Raw genomic sequence first — 18069 nt, forward strand, 5'->3', positions numbered from 1 at the left:
TTGGTGGATTTACATGGAAACACTTGATTTATATGGAAACACTTGATTTATATAGAAACACTTACTGTTTCCTTCCTTTAAGCTGTGCTTGAACCCACCTCCTTAAATCCTGGATGGATGCTGGCTACAAGGGTCTTTAAAAGGTGTTTAAATTCTGTTTGTTTACATTGCTTGACTCATACTTTTAAGTATTTATATGGAAACACTTGATTTACATGGAAACACTTGATTTATATGGAAACACCTGATTTATACGGAAATGCCTGATTTATATTGAAACAATATTTCCTTAAAGCCCACCTTCTTAAAGCCTGGATGGATGCTGGCTGCAAGTGTGTTTAAAAGTTGTTTCAAATGTGTTTAAATTTGGGTGGTTTTTTTACATTTCTTGACTCAGCATTTTGTGGATTTAAATGGAAACACCTGATTTACATGGAAACACTTGCAGTTTCCCACTTTTAAGCTCAGCTTAAGCCCACCTCCTTAAAGCCTGGATGGATGCTGGTTAGAAGGGTGTTTAATAGGTGTTTGAAATGTCTTTACATTCTGGGGGTTTTTACATTTCTTGACTCAGAAATTTGTGGATTTATATGGAAACCAGCAGGTCGAAGGACGGGATCCTGCCCCTCTACTCTGCTCTTGTGAGACCTCACTTGGAGTGTTGTGTACAGTTCTGGTGTCCTCAACGTAAAAAGGACATGGGGCTGTTGGAGCAAGTCCAGAGGAGGCCACGAGGATGATCAGGGGCTGGAGCACCCCTTGTATGAAGACAGGCTGAGAAAGTTGGGGCTGTTCAGCCTGGAGAGGAGAAGCTGCCTTCTCACAGGAGAAGCTGTGGAGACCTCAGAGCAGGTTCTAGTGTCTGAAGGGGGTACAAGGATGCTGGAGAGGGACTCTTCCTTAGGGACTGTAGTGGTAGGACAAGGGGTGACGGGTTCAAACTTAAACAGGGGAAGTTTAGGTTAGATATAAGGAAGAAGTTCTTGACTGTGAGGGTGGTGAGGCACTGGAATGGGTTGTCGAAGGAAGTTGTGAATGCTCCATCCCTGGCGGCATTCAAGGCCAGGTTGGATGGAGTCTTGGTTTCGTGCAAGGTGTCCCTGCCCGTGGCAGGGGGTTGGATGTGGATGATCTTAAGGTCCTTTCCAACACAAACTATTCTATGATTCTGTTATTCTGTGAAGTGCTTGATTTACATGGAAACAATTTATTTCAACCAATGATCCTTCCAACAAGTATCTGAAGGGGGCCTGCAAGGATAGTGAAGAGGGACTCTTCATTAGGGGCTGTAGCGATAGGACACAGGGTGATGGGTTCAAACTTAAAGAGGGGAAGTTCAGGTTAGATCTTAGGCAGAAGCTCTTCCCTGTGAGGGTGCTGAGGCGCTGGCACGGACTTTTCCCAGAGAAGCTGTGGCTGCCCCATCCCTGGCAGTGTTCAAGGCCAGGTTGGACACAGGGGCTTGGAGCAACCTGCTCTAGTGGAAGGTGTCCCTGCCCGTGGCAGGGGGTTGGAACTGGATGAGCTTTAAGGTCCCTTCCAACCCAAACCAGTCTGGGATTCTATAAGGAAACCCTCGCCATTCCCTTCCCTTAAGCCCAGCTTAAACCCCCCACCCTTAACGCCTGGATGGACGCGCTTGTCCGCGATGAGGAGGGACGGGCGAGGCTGCGTTTCCCAACCTGAATCCCGAGGGATGCCGCCTGGGGAGCGACGTGAAGCGGGACTTACCGCGCGGAACGCCTCACACCAGCTCGACCCCGCTGCGTGCGGATCCCGGCGGAGCCGGGCCCGGGGCTCGGACTACAACTCCCGGCAGCGCCGGGGGATGCCGCGGCGGGGCGGGGCGGGCGGGCGCGTCACTCGGGGCCGCCCCGTCCCGTCCCGTCGCTCCGCCGCAGCCGGTGTGTGCTCCGGGGCGGGCGGCGGCCCCGCGGTGTGTCTGTGTGTGAGCTCCCCCCCGTCCGCCGCCGCCGCCGCCGCCGCCGCCGGGCCCTCACCTCAGCGCGGCGCCCATGCGGCTCCCGGCGCGGCCCTGACAGCGCGGCACGGTAAGGCGGGGGGATGACACAGCACCGGGGCGGCGGGGAGGGGGGGTAATGGTGCCTCTGTGTGTGTGTGTGTGCATGGCGGGGAGCGGGGGGGGGGGGGCACGTCCCGCCTTTTGTCTGCCTCAGCAGCGGTCGGACCCGCTGCGGGCAACCCGGCGCGGGTGTTGGTACCGCGGATGGAGCCGGGGCGGGGGCCCGGCCTCTGGGCGCTGCGAGAGCGGCCTCGTCCCGGCTGGGTTCCCCTCCCTGCGCTGGCAGCTGGTGTGCGGACGTGGAGCCCCCCCCCCCTTCCAGAGCCGGTGTTCCCTTCGCCTCGCAAAGCGGAGAGCCGGGGTTGGGTTCGTGTCCGGTGCTCGGCCTCTGGAAGCTTCCCGGATCGCTCGGTGAGCCCTGATGGAGGGCAGGGCTGGGCTCTGCTTCCATCTCCTCCGGCGAGCGAAAAGGAGAAGGGAAAACCCATCCCGCCCGTCCCTACCGCAGTTATTGGCATTCATTGCAGTGCGGCCATGCAGAGAGCGAGCGGCGGTACCTGGGGTGACCCCATACAAAGGGACACGTCCCCGCCTGGGTTGCCCAATCCTGCATCCTAAAGCTGGGAACATCTCCCACCTGCTGCCAGGTCCATGGCACAGGGATGGGTTTGGGAATAGGGAGGGAGGGCTCGCCACGGATGAGGTTTTGTTGTTGTTCTGTGGTTATTGCTTTCCTGCAGAGTCACTCCGGCTGCACGTGGTCTCGGGGAGCGTGGGTGACACTAAGGGACAGCAGATGCTGGTGGCACCGGAGCAGCCGGCAGTTGCGGGATGGGTTTTGCTGCAGCTGCCACCAGCAATGCCGTACGTCTGGAAGCGCAGTTGTTGGGTGTCCTTGTCTTCCCAGCACCTCAAAACACAGTCATTGGAGTTGTGTTTCCATTAAGATTCATCTCCTGGGGCTGCTCCCTATGTCAGGCTCACAGAGTCCCAGACTGGTTTGGGTGGGAAGGTGCCTTGAAGCTCATCCAGCTCCAACCCCCTGCCACGGGCAGGGACACCTTCCACTAGAGCAGGTTGCTCCAAGCCCCTGTGTCCAACCTGGCCTTGAACACTGCCAGGGATGGGGCAGCCACAGCTTCTCTGGGAAAAGTCTGTGCCAGCGCCTCAGCACCCTCACAGGGAAGAGCTTCTGCCTCAGAGCTCATCTCAGTCTCCCCTCTGGCAGGTTAAAGCCATTCCCCTTGGCCTGTCCCTACAGGCCCTTGTCCAAAGCCCCTCTCCAGGTTTCCTGGAGCCCCTTTAGGCACTGCAGCTGCTCTAAGGTCTCCCCTTCAGGAGCCTTCTCTTCTCCAGGCTGCCCCAGCCCAGCTCTCTCAGCCTGGCTCCAGAGCAGAGCTGCTCCAGCCCTCGCAGCAGCTCCGGGGCCTCCTCTGGCCTTGCTCCAGCAGCTCCACGTCCCTCTTGTGCTGTTGCCCCAGAGCTGGACCAGGACTGCAGGGGGGGTCTCCCCAGAGCGCAGCAGAGGGGCAATCAGACCATATCTAAAGGGTCTGAGTTTGCCTGCAGTAGGTCTTTGCAATGACCAGGACCAGGTGCCTGAAGACACATTCAGGCAGCTAAATCCACGTGAAACCCTCTCCCTGTCTCGCCCGGAGCATCCCTCTGTCCCGGCTGCTGTCCCACCGCTCTTCCCGGCAGCGAGGACTCTCCATTCTCTTCTCCTGCCACGCTCCAGAAGCTTATACAATGTTTTTGGCTTTTTTTCCTCGAAGTCATTATTCTGGGTAATGTGGTTGGTTTGTTTATGGTTTGGGGTTTAATCATACTTGTTTATTTTTATTTTTATTTTACTTTTATTTTATTTTTATTTTTATTTTTTTAAGTGTCTGAAAAGCTTCAGGGCTTCCTTTGCCCTCCCCACTCCCAATAGTTGTCTCCAGAGTAAATGCTCTAGCCCTTGGAGCATCTTCATGGCCTCCTCTGGACTCACTCGAGGCTCCTCTGGAAGTGGTGAGACCCACACCAGTAAGACCCCACACCGATTGAGGCAGCAATTCCATTAGATTGGAAAGGGGCAGCTGTTGTTTCCCAGCATGATGAGGAAGGCTGGAGCGCCCTTGGGCCTCTCTGGAGACATGGTGCCTCCTTTGAAACAGGCCGTTTCCGCATCTCCATCTGTGCCACCTTCTCTCCTGCTCCAGTAATCAGTTCTCTTCCTCCAGCACTCAGGCAGGTATAGGATGAAGCACGAAGTCACGGCCTTGTTAACAGAAATGGAAGAGATGGGAGGAAGCAGAAGGTACACTGAGCTTCCAGGTTGTTTCCCTCAACCCAGAGACACCAAAATAAGATCAGATGATTTAACAGTCCCTCCTCTCCAAAATCTAGAAGGGCTTTTTGATGGTGGACCATGCTCTGAATATCCAGATGCTGGCTGGGCGGTACCATGCAGGATGGAGAGCGAAGCATCCCGCTCTGCTTAGGGCTTAAGTGACCCTGACAAGCAAATATTCACGCTTTTTCTCCAGTGAGTGGAAAACAACCCCATTTTATTGTGTCAATCCATGTTATTTTTCCTTTTAAGGACCATAAAGGCTTTGCTCTGCCCTTGCTGATCCTGAGGTCGAAGAGCAAACCCTTGTGCTGGATTTTATTCCCTCGAGCCTTGAGTGAAATCTGTAGGCTGTGGTTTCCCCACGTTAAGTGTGTTATCTTTGGCAGAGAGATGAGCGGCGTTTGTTTTGGGAAGCTCAGGCTGTGCTTGTACCTAAAGCTCTCTGCCTCTGAGCTCTGTCTGAGCCCTCCCTGGGATCTGGGTACCACTCCGGAGGGCTCTGTGAATGTAAGGTAATGTGGTGGGACTTGCCCAGCTCTTACAGAGCATTCTTTTTGTATAATTTGTAAGATCTCAGTTTGATTTTAAAGAAAACAGAGCAGCAGCGGTTGGATGCTGCAGGTGAAGGTGATGCTGGGAAGCAACATGTCTCAGGTGAGCTGGAGGGTAAAGCCCATTGCCAAGAGCTCCCTGGCTGATGGGAGACCGGAGAAACCATTTGCGGAGGTGAACTGAACACCAGCTCTGCCTTTGCAATGTGATTTGGGAGAGGAATGAGCTACCCGGGGGGCTTGGCTGGCTTTGACACCTTTGTTCTTGAAGCTGAGTCAACCTCGGCGCACAAATAGGATGGGAATGGCCTATGCAGGGTTCCTCAAAGCCGTGAAAAATAATACACAAAGCATGAAAACATTCTTATGATAGCTGTTAGCTCTTGATCCAAACTGTGGAAGGGAAGATGACAAGGTGCTGAGCTTTATCTCCAGATGTCCCTCCTTCAGCCCTTGGTCTTGGGTGAGAAAAACACTCCTTTTGTTCTCTCTTTTCTCCTCACTTTGGGGTGAAGTGCTCTACCCTCGTCTCCTGAAGACAAATTTTGCTATGGTGACTTTCCTCTTCCCTCTCATTTGGGGTCTCTCTCTCCCGTTTTTCATTGCAGCCACCCTTGCTGCTGCGTGGTCTTTTCCCAGCAGGAGCAGTGTGAAATTGTGGTAGTTATCACTGGTTGAGTTTTTGCCTGCAGGTCTTTGCAGAGCAGCAAGAAAATCGTCCTGGACCTTAGTTAATTTCATGTTCTTGCTGCTCAACCGAGTCTTTGGGGTCCCATATGTTTGTGGGGAGCTATACCTAAAAGTATAGCCAGACCCTATGGTTTCTCTGGAAGGTGGGGGTAGCAGATGAGCTATTTCAGCAGCTGTTTGGGGCACATTTAGCATATTGCCTGACAATTTCAATGGAGTAATTAAATACTGCTAATGATTCCGTTGTTCTTCAGTTTGGCAGAAACATAAAGACATTTACATTGCACATGCCATTGTTAAGTTTCAGAGTTAACAGTCTGCTGCTCTGTTAGGGGTAGGTCATGGTCTTCATCAGGCTGGGGAAAGGACCACTGTTCCTGTCACAAAAATCTGGAAGCTTTGAGGCTTCTGGATAAGGAATCTCCATAAATGCTTTGGGATGTTCTTGTGAAACTCCTCAGAGAAGGTGCAGTTCTGCTACCTGAGTATAATTAGCACATTACTGAGTCATCCAAAATAAAGGGCTACTGCAGCTAACCAATCATTTTCTGTTTGTTTGAGACACTGGCTGTTTTGTTTTTATTTATTTATGTGTTTATACGTGCATATGTATACAGAGATAGTAATTTACAACATAGATGCCTTGCCGGTGATCCTAAGAAAAACATGTTTCCTGCTCGGCTCAGACTGAAATGGGGATGACATTGGATGTTCTCAAAACTTTTGTGTATTTAACCATCAACTTCCCTGCTGAAAAGAGAGGTTTTGGTTATTCCATGACCGCCTCAGGCTGTGCCATGGTTGGCTCTGGTTTATTGGACTCTGCATCATCATTGTTGGTCTTCTGTGATGTAGAGGTACCCCAACAGTGGCCAGGATTGGGGATAATGTCTCTATATAGAGGTATTTGTTGTTTCAAATTAGCTTTTGGAGACTCCTTTGAGGCAGTCGAAGGAGTTCTGAGGCTTTAGGGACCGCAGGTTGACGAGGAATAGTCTTGTGCTTCCTTCAGAAAAGCCATTGCTCCTGTCTCCTCTCCTACATAGACAACCCTTCTCCTCCCCTGTCCCCCAGGCACATAGCAGTCGTGTTACAGGAGAAGAAAAACCTGGTTCCTTGGGTGGTAGGAGAAGCTGTGGTGACACAACCAAACTTGTGCCTCTGCTATCTCTGCAGGACCAAATCCTGCCGTGCCTGTCAGCCAGGAGCTGCCGCAGGAGGATTTCGTAACGTGCAGCAATTTATCGAGGGCGTCTCCTCTGTGGCCACCAGCATTAGCTCAGCTTCACCTCCTTCCATGGCATGCTTGTGTCTGCCATGCTGCTGGGTGCTGTTGGAAGTCATCTGCATCTCTGAGGTGGCAGGATGGAAAGGGTTATGGGAGGGATGACGTGCCTGTGGTGGTGATGTCCTAGGGATGAGGAGCAAGGTGGGTGGCTGTGTGGTGTGCGCCATCCCTCGGTGTCACATCATACCCGGGTGACCTGAGGATGCAAGTGAGTGCCCACAAGCTTCTTGTTTCCCACCAGTGATTTTAATTGGCCTTAATGCAAAAAAACCCCCAACCCAACCAACCTTCCTCTTCCTTCTGCAGCTGGCCCAGCTCGCTGGGACTGGTTTGTACAGCTGGGGAAGCTGGGAAGGCTTCACTACCACTGGAGCCTACCCAGCACTGAAGCAGAAGGTACAGGGAGACACGCAGCAGCCACCAGCTTCCTTCTGCGATGGGAAATCATTAACGGGGTGCGTAATTCATGCTGAAAAATGCTTGTGAGCTCATGAAATCCTGGAGGAGCTTGTCTTGTGTTCATTGGACCTTGGGAGAAGCTGTTACTCACACCAGGCTGTCAACATCCCTTTGCCACTGGTTGCATTGAGTGGTAGCTGGCACCAGAGGTGAGTGGCTGGGGTGGCATGCGAAGAGTAGCATTGGAGGCTGCAGTGCAGCATGCTGCAGCAGTCTGGGTCTCTATGCCATGCCATGTGGCAGGGGTGGCACGCAGTCCATCCCAAGCTAGTGTTGAGAAGGTCTTCTGCAAGTAAGTAGGTATGATCCCAAGTGTTTTGCTTTTTTGCATCGTTTAATTAAATCTTACAAGTCTGTCTTTGCAAGCAGAACACTTCTGAGCTAGAACAGAACGCACTGCAGATGTTTAAGGGGTCTCAGCCATCGTAAGCATTGAGCATCTTGTTTGTGAAGGCAGAGCTTTGCCAGCCAGCATGGAGCTGGTTGTGGATGGCACAGCCTTGGGCAGGATTTGGGCTGGAGCAGAGCTGGGCTCACAGAGGGCTGTGAGTTGCCCCTTCTGCTACATGGTCTATGGAGATGTTGTTTCGGGTCCACCGGCTTCTGCAGGAGGCTTTGAAGGGGGTTCACGTCTATGAAAGCACATCTTGGTGTTTGCTGATGGGGAATCTTGGAGGAGTAATCATGGGGTGAACGTTAAAGGATTTTTTGTGCTGCAAAGGAGCGTGCACTCTGGTCACTGTTGGGACTATGGTGTAGGCTAGGTCCAACCAAGCCAGCCCGAAGCAGTGATCTGCAAATGCTGTTTTGCATTTGGGTGCTCCCTGCGTCACCCAGCCAGAAGCAAACCCCTGGGCTGGAGGGCTCCTGAGCGCCGTGTCCGGCTGCAGTGAAGCCAGAGGGGATTTTAATAAAGTTCTGTCAAAAATAACCATTATGGGTGTCTGGGCAAGAGAGGAAAAGAAAGCAAGAAGGGTTGTGGTTGTGCTGTGGTTGTCAGGTGGAGTTTAATAACAGAGAAGTGTTTTATGTTTAAGGTGGTGTTTGCTTTGCATGGTGAGAAGAGACAGGGGTGGATAAATCAGAGTATATTGGTGATCCAAATGTCTCTTCCCAGGCGGGTGATTGGCTTGGAGGCATCGTTGATTACATTTTTCCCAGCTCGGGAAGCTGGGCTGGTGATCCTAAAGCTTGCAGCAATAATTTTTGCAGCTGGAGGCTTTACAACAGCAGCAGGAGGATGCTCGGGGTGCTTTTGGAAATGATGTATTTTCTTTTTCTTGGTACGTGCCTATTTCATCATTGCAAGCTCGTAGATGGGTTAGGTGGAGTTTTCAGGGTCCGTGGGGTCTCACCATGATGGCTCTAAAGGAAGCCTCTAAATGAGATGCCTCTAAAGGTAAAGGAGGTCACGGGTGTGGATGGAGAGGCTGAAGAGCCGCAGGGGACCAGCTGTGATGAGGTGATGGATGTCCTTCTCCAACAGCTTTTTCCCCTTATTTTGAGACTAGCAGTTTTTCACATCCTGGCGGCAGCTCTGCAGTGAAAACACACGCTTCTGGAAAGCTCTTCTGGGGAACAGTGAGTTTTCCATCGCTTCTTGCATCCTTGCTCTGTCCCATGCCGGCCTGGCGCAGGCAGAGGAGCGTTTTCTGCTGCCTTTGTGGATACTTGGAGCAGCATTGGTGGTGGGCAGGACATCGTGGCCCTGTGGAGCGCTTGACTGTCAGCAGAACAGCAGCATCCCTCCCTGCCTTGATGCTTTAAATACACTCACCCCAGGGTGCTGGTCCCTCTCCCTCCTTCCTGGGTTTTGGAACATCTGCAGAGCACACATCATCCTGCTCGAAGTCAGCTCCAAGAAAGGGTATTTACTCAGCCTTTTTTAAAATATATTTTCATTACATGGGTTGAACAGTTTATTTACTGACTGCAAACAGCCACTTTGAAGCTTCTCCTCTGTTTCAGTGCTTCCTTTTTGTTTGTTTGGGTTTTTTTTTTTTTAATTAACAGAAATGAGGCTTATGCGCTCAGACACTCACTATTCCTCCAGAAGCTTTTTTAACCCAGGGATTAATTTCAGCCAAATTTGACAGAGGGCTGCAGGTCTCAAAGATAAGAACATACAGGCTGTAGGAAAAAGGGTGGAAGAAAGAAATCCACATTTCTTCATCTTTCCTTTTTTTTTCTCCTATAAGGAGAGGCTGCAGCAATCATGAGCTTAAATACCATCTGTCTGGGTGCAAGTGGGTCAATTAACTCAGAAGAACCTTTAGTAATTCACTAGGTTTTCTTGAAGGAAATGATCCAAATTGTCTTGAACATGGGGAAGGAGGGAACTGGGGTAGGGGTGCTGCCCAGGAGGGTGTGATGGGGTGATTCTAACAACTTTTAAAAGGACCCTTCCAACCCAAACTGTTCTGTTCTATGTTCCCACACTGTTCCCAGGATTCTGTGCTTGTGCATGACCACCAAGCTTGCAGTGACAAGCCGGTGGCTGGTTTATATCCGGATTCTCCTGCCTGTAACAGGCAGTAGTTCAAAAGGGTTTTCCAGCTTTGAGCTTAGCCTCGCTGCCTACCTGCTGGGATGGATAATGAGGTAGTATTATACTGTTACTTCTCCTAATAGTGATGTTTCATGCACCACCTAGAAGCTCTCGTAGAGCATTTGGACATTGAGGAGGGGATAAAATCTGTCCCCAAAAGCTTGCCCAGGCTCTGCCCGGGTTCGCTGCAGTTGCCCATCGAGACTCAGTCGCGGCTGGCAGCATCGCCTGGAGGAGTTGAGGCAGCAGCACAGTTGCTTTCCAGCATCGTCCATGGTCCATGAACTTGCCTTGCAGCTGGAGCTGCTGTTCAAAGTGATGAGTGAACCCCCAGTTCCCAAAGGAGCCGGGTATGATGCTCTGCCCCCTCTGCTCCTGATAGCCTTTGCCATTCCAGCTGCAGCACGAGGCTGCCTTTTCTGTCCCTTCCCTTTTTGCCGTCACTATGTGCACTTTGATTATTTATTTATTTTTTTTCAAACTGGGGATTCTCTTCCTTTTTTGTCAGCTTGGGGAATGGATTTTCTTACACTCTATTTAGGGCTCTGGGGGAGGAAGTGACTCAGCCTTTCCCCTGCTCTGGTTTGCACCGTCATCCCTTGCTGGCTTTGCTGAGGTTTTCCCTTGAGCACCTCCAGTTACTCTCGGCTCATTGAGCAGGAGCCTGTCTGCCTCCTCACCCCACGTTTTGGTGGGGAAGGACACAGTGCAGGGGGAGGATGAGCCGTTGGCAGGAGCTTTGCCTGTGCCAGGAGGATAGTAATGCAATGAGGAGGACACGCTGCCAGGCCTGCGGCAGCTCCGGGTCTCCTGCTATGCTCGTCATCCGTGAGCACGGACATCTGCAGAGAGGCAGGCGAGTCAGCCAAATGAAATCTGGGGAGCTACCCTAGCCGTACTGTATGAAATGATGAAATTTGGTGACATGGAATAGCCAAGGTGTCATGGTTGAACCCCAGCCAGTAACTCAGCACCACGTTGTCATTTGCTCCCCCCCCCCGGCTTCCCTCCTCAGGACGGATGGGAAGGATAATAGAAAGAATATAAACCCTGTGGGTTGAGATAAGAACAGTCCAATAACTAAAATAAAGAACAATATAGTGATAATAGAATACCAACAATAATGATAAGAAACAACAAGAGGAGAGATGAAAGCTCAGAAGCATAAGTGATGCCCAGTACAATTGATCACCACCTGCCAACTGATACCCAGCCTTAATCCAAGCAGGGATTGGTCCCTTCTGGGTGACTCCCCCCGGTTTCTATACTGGGCATGATGTGCTGTGGTATGGAATACCCCTTTGGCTAGTTTGGGTCAGGGGTCCTGTCTCTGCTTCCTCCCGGCTTCTCGTGCCCCTGGCAGAGCATGAGACTGAGAAAGTCCTTGATCAGGGTAAGTGCTACTGAGCAACAACCAAACCATCGGTGCATTACCAGCATTGTTCTCAGACTAAAGCCAAAACACAGCACTGCACCAGCTGCTAGGAAGAAAAATAACTGTGACAGCTGAACCCAGGACACAAGGAGAGGAGGTGACTCCGGTCGTGCTGCCGGCCCTGCTGAAGGATGCCGTGCTCGCCCAGGCACTGATGGGAGAGGTCTGTGCGGATGATGGATGGATGGTGACGCTCGCTCTGTGCAGGGCTGCTGCCAGCTTGCCTTTCACGGCAGGGCTGAACCAGCTGCTAAATACCAGGGTGGGAGCATCACTTGCTCTCTGCAGGGCTTTCAGACGCTGCTGCTCAACGAGGGAGTCCCTAAGTTGTCTGCCACTCTAAGTGAAACCAGGCCATGTACTATATGAAAAACAAGGGCATTAGTTTGCAGTTTCAGCTGCAAACTCTGCTGCTTTCTGAAGGGGAGAAGCGAAAATAAAAAGAAACTCCCAACCTTTTCTCTCCCCTCCAAAGCCCAGAGACTCAAGCCCTGAAAGCAATTTTGATGTGCTCAGGAAATTCCAACGTGCGCCACTTAATCCTTTGTTTTAAAAAGTTGTTGGAGCAGGAATTAGCTTTCCCTCAAATTATTCTTCTCTCATATTTTGTCTTCTCTCAAATCATTACTCTCAGGAGTATGTGTATACTATATATGTATGTAATTTGTGTGTGACAGGGTCCTTGCTGAGGGTGTATGTGAGGGAATCCTTGCTGGGCAGATCTTACCTCCACAGCAGCAGTCCTGAGCCTTTGCTGTCCCACTCTCCCATGTGGTTCCTCAGCTGCTGGGCTGGCTCTGGCTGGGAGCAATGTCTTGTAGGTGCTGCAGAAGTTTGGGCACTGTTTTATGGTAATAGGTGTATACTCACTGTTCATCCATGTGCTGCATGCAGCGGAGTTTGATCCCCCTTTGACATAGCCGAATTGGTGCATTTTAGGGTTTCACAAGCCTTTGGTACAACATCAGTAACTCCAGGTGTAGCTGTATTGAAGCTCTTGTGCTGTGAGCAGAGACTTCTCTACTGGTCACAAGATTCAAGGTTTTTTTTTGTGTGTGTATATTAAGACCTCATTTGGCACCAAGGATTGTAGCTATTGATATGGACCTTCATCGTGACCTTGTTGTGCTTGAGAAGAACTGAAAAGCAAGGCCTTTTGGCACAGTGGATGGTGGTCTCATGTCACAGGACTGGTGCCAGCAGAGCTTCTAATAGCTTGGTTTTATTAGACTTGCCCAGCAGGGTTAGACCAAGCTTCTGCAGTGTGGCTGAAACATCACTAAGGTACATCCAGCTGCATAGGTGCTACCTGTGAGTCCTCGTATTGAACAGCTAATGCGGTTTTCTGGTAGCAAAGGTATTGCGTGGAGTGCCCCAGAACAGGACCTTGACTAGCCCAAAATCTTGGGGTAAGGAGCACAGAGCCCAAGACACGGAAGTTATGTCTGATCTTTATGGGATGTCTGTTGAATCAAACCGGTCTAGTTCAGCCAGATGTTTCTGGAGAAGGTGTCGTAGCCTTGCAGGAGGCAGGTTTCACCTGCCCCTCGCATTACTTACCTCCTCAAGGAACTGTCTGCCATGGAAAGTGCATGGGGGAGGCTCTCTCCTGGCAGTTCCAGCCATAAATGCACAAGGAAGAAAGGATGGTTGGAAAGACAAAGGAGGCACTTTGGAAGGAATCATAGAATGATAAAATGGTTTGGGTTAAGAAGGGACCTGAAAGCTCATCCAGTTCCAAGCCCCTGCCACGGGCAGGGACACCTTCCACTAGAGCAGGTTGCTCCAAGCCCCTGTGTCCAACCTGGCCCAACTTTTCCAGGGATGGGGCAAATGTGGTGGTAACACTGATGGCTATGCTGGTGGTTAAGCTGTCTCTTGCTTGGAGGTTTAGGGCATACTGGGGAGTCTGAAGTTGGTCATCTCCTAGAAGTGCTTCAGTAACCCAACTTGAGTTTTGCTTCCTTGTGTTCATCTTTTTTACTTTTCTGTTAAGAAACCCAACCAAATCATGGCCCTGTCAGAGGCCATTAGTTAACCAGGGTGCTGGTTGTAAAGCATCCAGTGGTGTGATTCAGATCCATCAGACTGTATGTCAAGAGATGAATCTGTTGGCAAGTCCTCCCCTCTGTCCTTTAAATGCTTCTGACCTTTTCACATGTCTACAAGCGTTACACTGAGCTTGATGGGAAGTGTCAGCCAGTAACGCCTTCCTCTCCATAGGCTAATAAGCCTCAGACTGTAATTTTCCACTTATTTCCTTAATTCTGTTTATCCATTTTATTACAGCGGACACATCCATCTTGTGCTTTCAGCTTGTCACTTCTTGGGTCTCCTCCATATCATCCATTGGCACAGATGAAAAGCTGGAGCCTTGTCCTTACAGCACCTACACTCAGCTGAGGCCACATTAGCTCTCTTCTGAGCATCTCTGTCTATTGATTACAGCATTAGGAGGAATGTCAGCTTGGAAGCAATGGCTTTGATTAGCCAATTATTTTAACAAAAAAGCTGTGAACTTTGATTCAAAGTACATGAGAAACTGCAGCCACTGATTTCTAATGTGCTGGAGGGAGTTTGGATACATAACCAAACGAGAGCGTTAGTGGGGAAGCTAAGGACAGGAGTTTGCAGGCTGAATATGAGCAGCATGCATGAGGCCACCTGCATGACCTAAGAGTATGGAAAGATCTGTGTGTATATTTAAGAAGGGCTGCTGGTTTTTTTGGGTAGTGAACTGTATTGACTGCGGAAACATCATGGTTGCATGAAGCACCTACAGGATGCTTGAGTCTGTAGGATGCTCTTCTCATGTGAAGACTTGGTTTAATGTGGATCAGTCAATCAGTGAAGTATTCATGTCCTGAAGGACTTCATGTGTTGGTGGAGTACTCGGCAGTTGGTTGTAAAAGCTTGCTGGTATCAACACAGCTTGCTGGAGTGACATCTGTGTGGTCTGAAAGCGTGAGGCTTCACAAGAGCATCTCACACTGTGGGTTGATGTGTGAGCTGTCCACGGACAAGATGTGGGTTGTAGGGGCAAGCGGGAGCAGTGGTGAGGTGTTCATAAAGAAGCAGCTTAGAAGAAATTTTGGAGAGACCAATGGAGAGGTATCTGCCTCCACTGTTAACAAAAGCAAGTGGGTTCTGGAAGGTGAGGGTTTCATTCAAGTCACCATCTGGAGGGAGACCCTAAAGTCCTAACAGTAGGTGACTGGTGGATTGGATTTTGGGCCCCGGTGTTGGACGACCCAGTTGGGGAAGATGATGGCTCTTGTGTGGTACAAATGGGGAGGAAGAGAGGAGGAGTCCTCAGGGCAAGTGAGCACATCCTCCTCTTTGTCTCCCTTTCCTGTTTGCTTGGTCCAGTGTCAGACACCTGGATGTGAGCACAGTCCAGCTCCTGCTCTGAGGCTGTAGCTGGGGCTTTTCCATGTCCTTGAGCCCTGAGGCTGACAGAATGGGCAGAGCTGATGTCAGACCATCCAGGAAGGAAGAGATGGGTAATAGAAATCGGTTTTGTTGTTACAGGGAAAACTGCATGCATACCCTATACCCCAGTTGCTGCAGGGACCATCCCCTTTGCCTCCTGGAGCAGAAGGCTTTGCTTGCTGAGAGTGATCGTCATCTATTAGAGCTTCATGTCAACCTCAGTTACCTCTCCTGAAGGTCAGCTGGGAATTCCAGGCCACTTGCTGCTGGGAATAGGTTTCTTCTTGTTTTGATTAAGCTGGAAGTCAGACCTGGTGGCTTTGTCCTGGAAGTCTGGGCTAAGGGAAGGACTCCCTAGGCAATCCAGAATTAGTCTGGATTGACGTAAGCTCTGGAGGTCCTGAGGGGCAGCCCTCTGCTTAGCACAGGGACAGCTTCTACATCAAACCTGCCTGCTTAGGGCCTCATCCAGCTGAGCATTGATGCTCTTTCCAGGGATGGAGACTGCACACCCCCTTGGGTCACCTCTTGGGTGCTGACCCACGCTCACACTGAAGTAATTCCCTGACATCCCATCGGAGTTTCCCATGCTGCAGCTACTGATCCTCAGACCATGAGGTGATGAGCCGCTGTGGTTTGCTGCCGGAGAGGGCTTTCTGCTGCCAGTCTTTTCCATGCCCCTGGCATGTCACTGTTGGGTTCCTCAGCTCCTTGGGGACATCACCACTTTCGAGCGAGGCAGCAGCGCCTGTGTGCACTGAGGCTTATCACCAACTGACCTCATTATTATAATCTCGCTCTTCCCTTGATCACGCAGGTTTCCTTGGCTCTCAGGAGGCTTCCCTGGTTTCTCCAAGCTGCTATTTGATTTCTCGTCTGCCTTTTAATGATGTTATTCATTCACTCAGCCTGGATGAAGCCAGAGAATAAGGTTTATAGCCAGATACAGTGCAGTACTTGTGAAATACCTTTCCTGCTCTGATGGCCATCCTGTTGGGTTTGGTGGCTCCAGCCTTCCAGACCTTCCAGGCAGCCCCCCTGCATGCTTTGCTTGCAGCCCTGCTCTTCATGTGACCCCCTCTTCTTCCTCCTGTCTACATGTGCATCCTCTTTACTGTGGAAATCCTCTGGCTGCTGAAGTTAATGGGTGAAAATTGTGCACTGCCACTTTCTGCCCTTCTCATGGGTGCAGAGTTGATGTCTATCCCTTTTTTTGTTGTTATTTCCTATCCCATTTTGTTGTTGTGCTCCCTATCCCATTTTGTTGTTGTGCTCCCTATCCCATTTTGTTGTTGTGCTCCCTATTCCATTTTGTTGTTGTTGTTGTTCCCTATCCCATTTTGTTGTTGTTCCCTTTCCTGTTTTGTTGTTGTTGTTCCCTATCCCATTTTCCCTTATTTCTGCCAGACCCCTCCTGCTGCCCTGCCCTCCCTGCTGCAGATTCTCCCTTCCCTACCTGCCCACTTTCCTGTTCGTAAGGGGTTTATTTGGGTACAGATAGAGGCCAGTTACCTTTCAAAGATGCCAAATTCTTTCTTCAGCAAGACAGGGATTTGCAGCATGTTAACAGGATTTAACAGCTACTTCAACATAGATAAAATAAAGCCTAGGAGAGAAAAAAAAAACCCCAAGGCAACCCAACAACAAAACATTGCATCTCGGGGTGAGTTCCCTCCGTTCACAGTTTTGTTTCTGAAAATTGAAAATGGGAATTGCCCCCGTGGTAACCAAAAGCCTTTGTGGTCCCTGTCAGGCAGAGAATAACCTGATGTAACTTGGTGCCTCCTTGCATGGACAGGGCTTACCGCTAAGCTTCCTGGTTAAACCACCTGATGGGATCAGCAGAGGTTAGCAGCACCGCAGCGGCTTGGTGGCAGAGGGGTTGAAAAACAACAAGTCATCAGCATTATCCTGAAAACCTGTCTGGTTTTGGGTTTATTCTTTTACTCCCTTGTCATGTACAAGATCCAGTTTGACCTGAAAGGGAGCAGGAGAGGATGCAGTGGGGCTGCAGCGAGGCTTTATCTCTGTTTAGGTTTCTGCAGCCCTGGGTGTTATCTTGTGCAATACCTGATGTCTCCAGAGAGTAAATATTTTCTTCTGGGGCAGCGCAGCCTGTGGAGGAGGTGAGAACAAGCCAAAGCATTGCTGGAAGGATGAAGCCTGAAAGGGCTGGCACTGGGGTTGTGTCCTGCATCACACCTTACCTGCAGAATAGGGGCTGCAGCAGATCCCCCTGTCTCTGAAGGGATGTGGGTTCCCATTTTCCTTATTTCCCTTTTCTAATATATATATATGTAAATATGAACTTTACTGAAGTTCCTATGGCTTTCTAACTTATATGTGAATTACAGTAACACTTCAAATTACATCTTCTGTCCTGGAGCAGTGCTGCACCCTGTGGGTGGGTGTCCCAAGTTATCCTCAGATACTCTGAATACTCCTCAACATCAGCCCATAAAACAAATAATTGATGCTAACTGCATTTCTTTTTTTCCAATGAATTAGCCTGTAAAAAGATCATTTTATTAAGGATAATTGTGGGTGGTAAGAGGCATTTTAGCCGGTGTCAATAAGAATAGGTATTTTTCCTTTGTTAAATCAGAAAACGAAATAGTGGCGAGTCAAAGAGGCTTTATTCACTCCAAAATGAAATCTGTTTTAAAGTATTTTACACCATAATGGAGAGCTGTGGAAATTTATTGTATGTCAGTGTGAAATAAAAGTTAAAATCCTTTGTTTAAAAATACCAAATGCTTAAAAATGAAATAAATTTTTCCAGCATTTTCTTCCCAGCGTTTTGGCTGCAGTGACTTGACCAAAACTATTTAAGATTCACCAAGCCAAAGCTGGGTTGATGGCAAACAAGTGATGATTTTATTATTTTAATTATTATTATTAATTTATTTATTTATTTGCGATGGGTTCAGCCTTTTGCTTCTGCAAAGGTGGATTTGGTTCCTTGGGTGAATGTGGCTGGGGAGAAACAGGACCCTCATCCCACACCAGAGGAGAGCACATTTGGGGCTTGAGTGCCAGGTATCACCTCTGGTTCTTGATGCTGCAAGGCATTGGGCTTCTTCTGGACCTCGTGGAGGTGTGGTGATGCTCACCAGGAGCTGGGTGTCCCCATGGACACCTCAGGAAGCACAAAGGTTCTTCAACATCCCTGTGAGAGGGAGAAGCCCTGAAGAAAGCTGTAGTGGGTGTGAGGAAAGCCTAACCCAAGCCCCAGCATTCTGTGGTTATGCTGGCATTCATTCCGTCTTCCTCTGCAGGCTCCAAGTGCTTGCAGTAACTCAGGG

The 18069-nt window shown here is 49.9% G+C and overlaps 1 protein-coding gene across 4 annotated transcripts in view; it reads left to right on the forward strand.

Annotated features, from left to right (window-relative positions):
- Positions 1–1867: 1867 nt before the first annotated feature.
- The window catches only part of CTIF (cap binding complex dependent translation initiation factor), a 150677-nt gene continuing 134475 nt past the window's right edge, over positions 1868–18069 (forward strand). For 3 of the 4 annotated variants that reach the window (XM_030512939.1, XM_030512940.1, XM_030512941.1), the window contains exon 1: positions 1869–2051. The gene's annotated coding sequence lies outside the window, so the exon portion shown is untranslated. Of the gene's footprint in view, positions 2052–18069 lie in introns of all 4 variants that reach the window. The other variant, XM_030512942.1, reaches the window with a different exon arrangement.

This window comes from Strigops habroptila, chromosome Z (genome assembly GCF_004027225.2).
Source record: "Strigops habroptila isolate Jane chromosome Z, bStrHab1.2.pri, whole genome shotgun sequence".
Classification (NCBI taxonomy): domain Eukaryota; kingdom Metazoa; phylum Chordata; class Aves; order Psittaciformes; family Psittacidae; genus Strigops; species Strigops habroptila.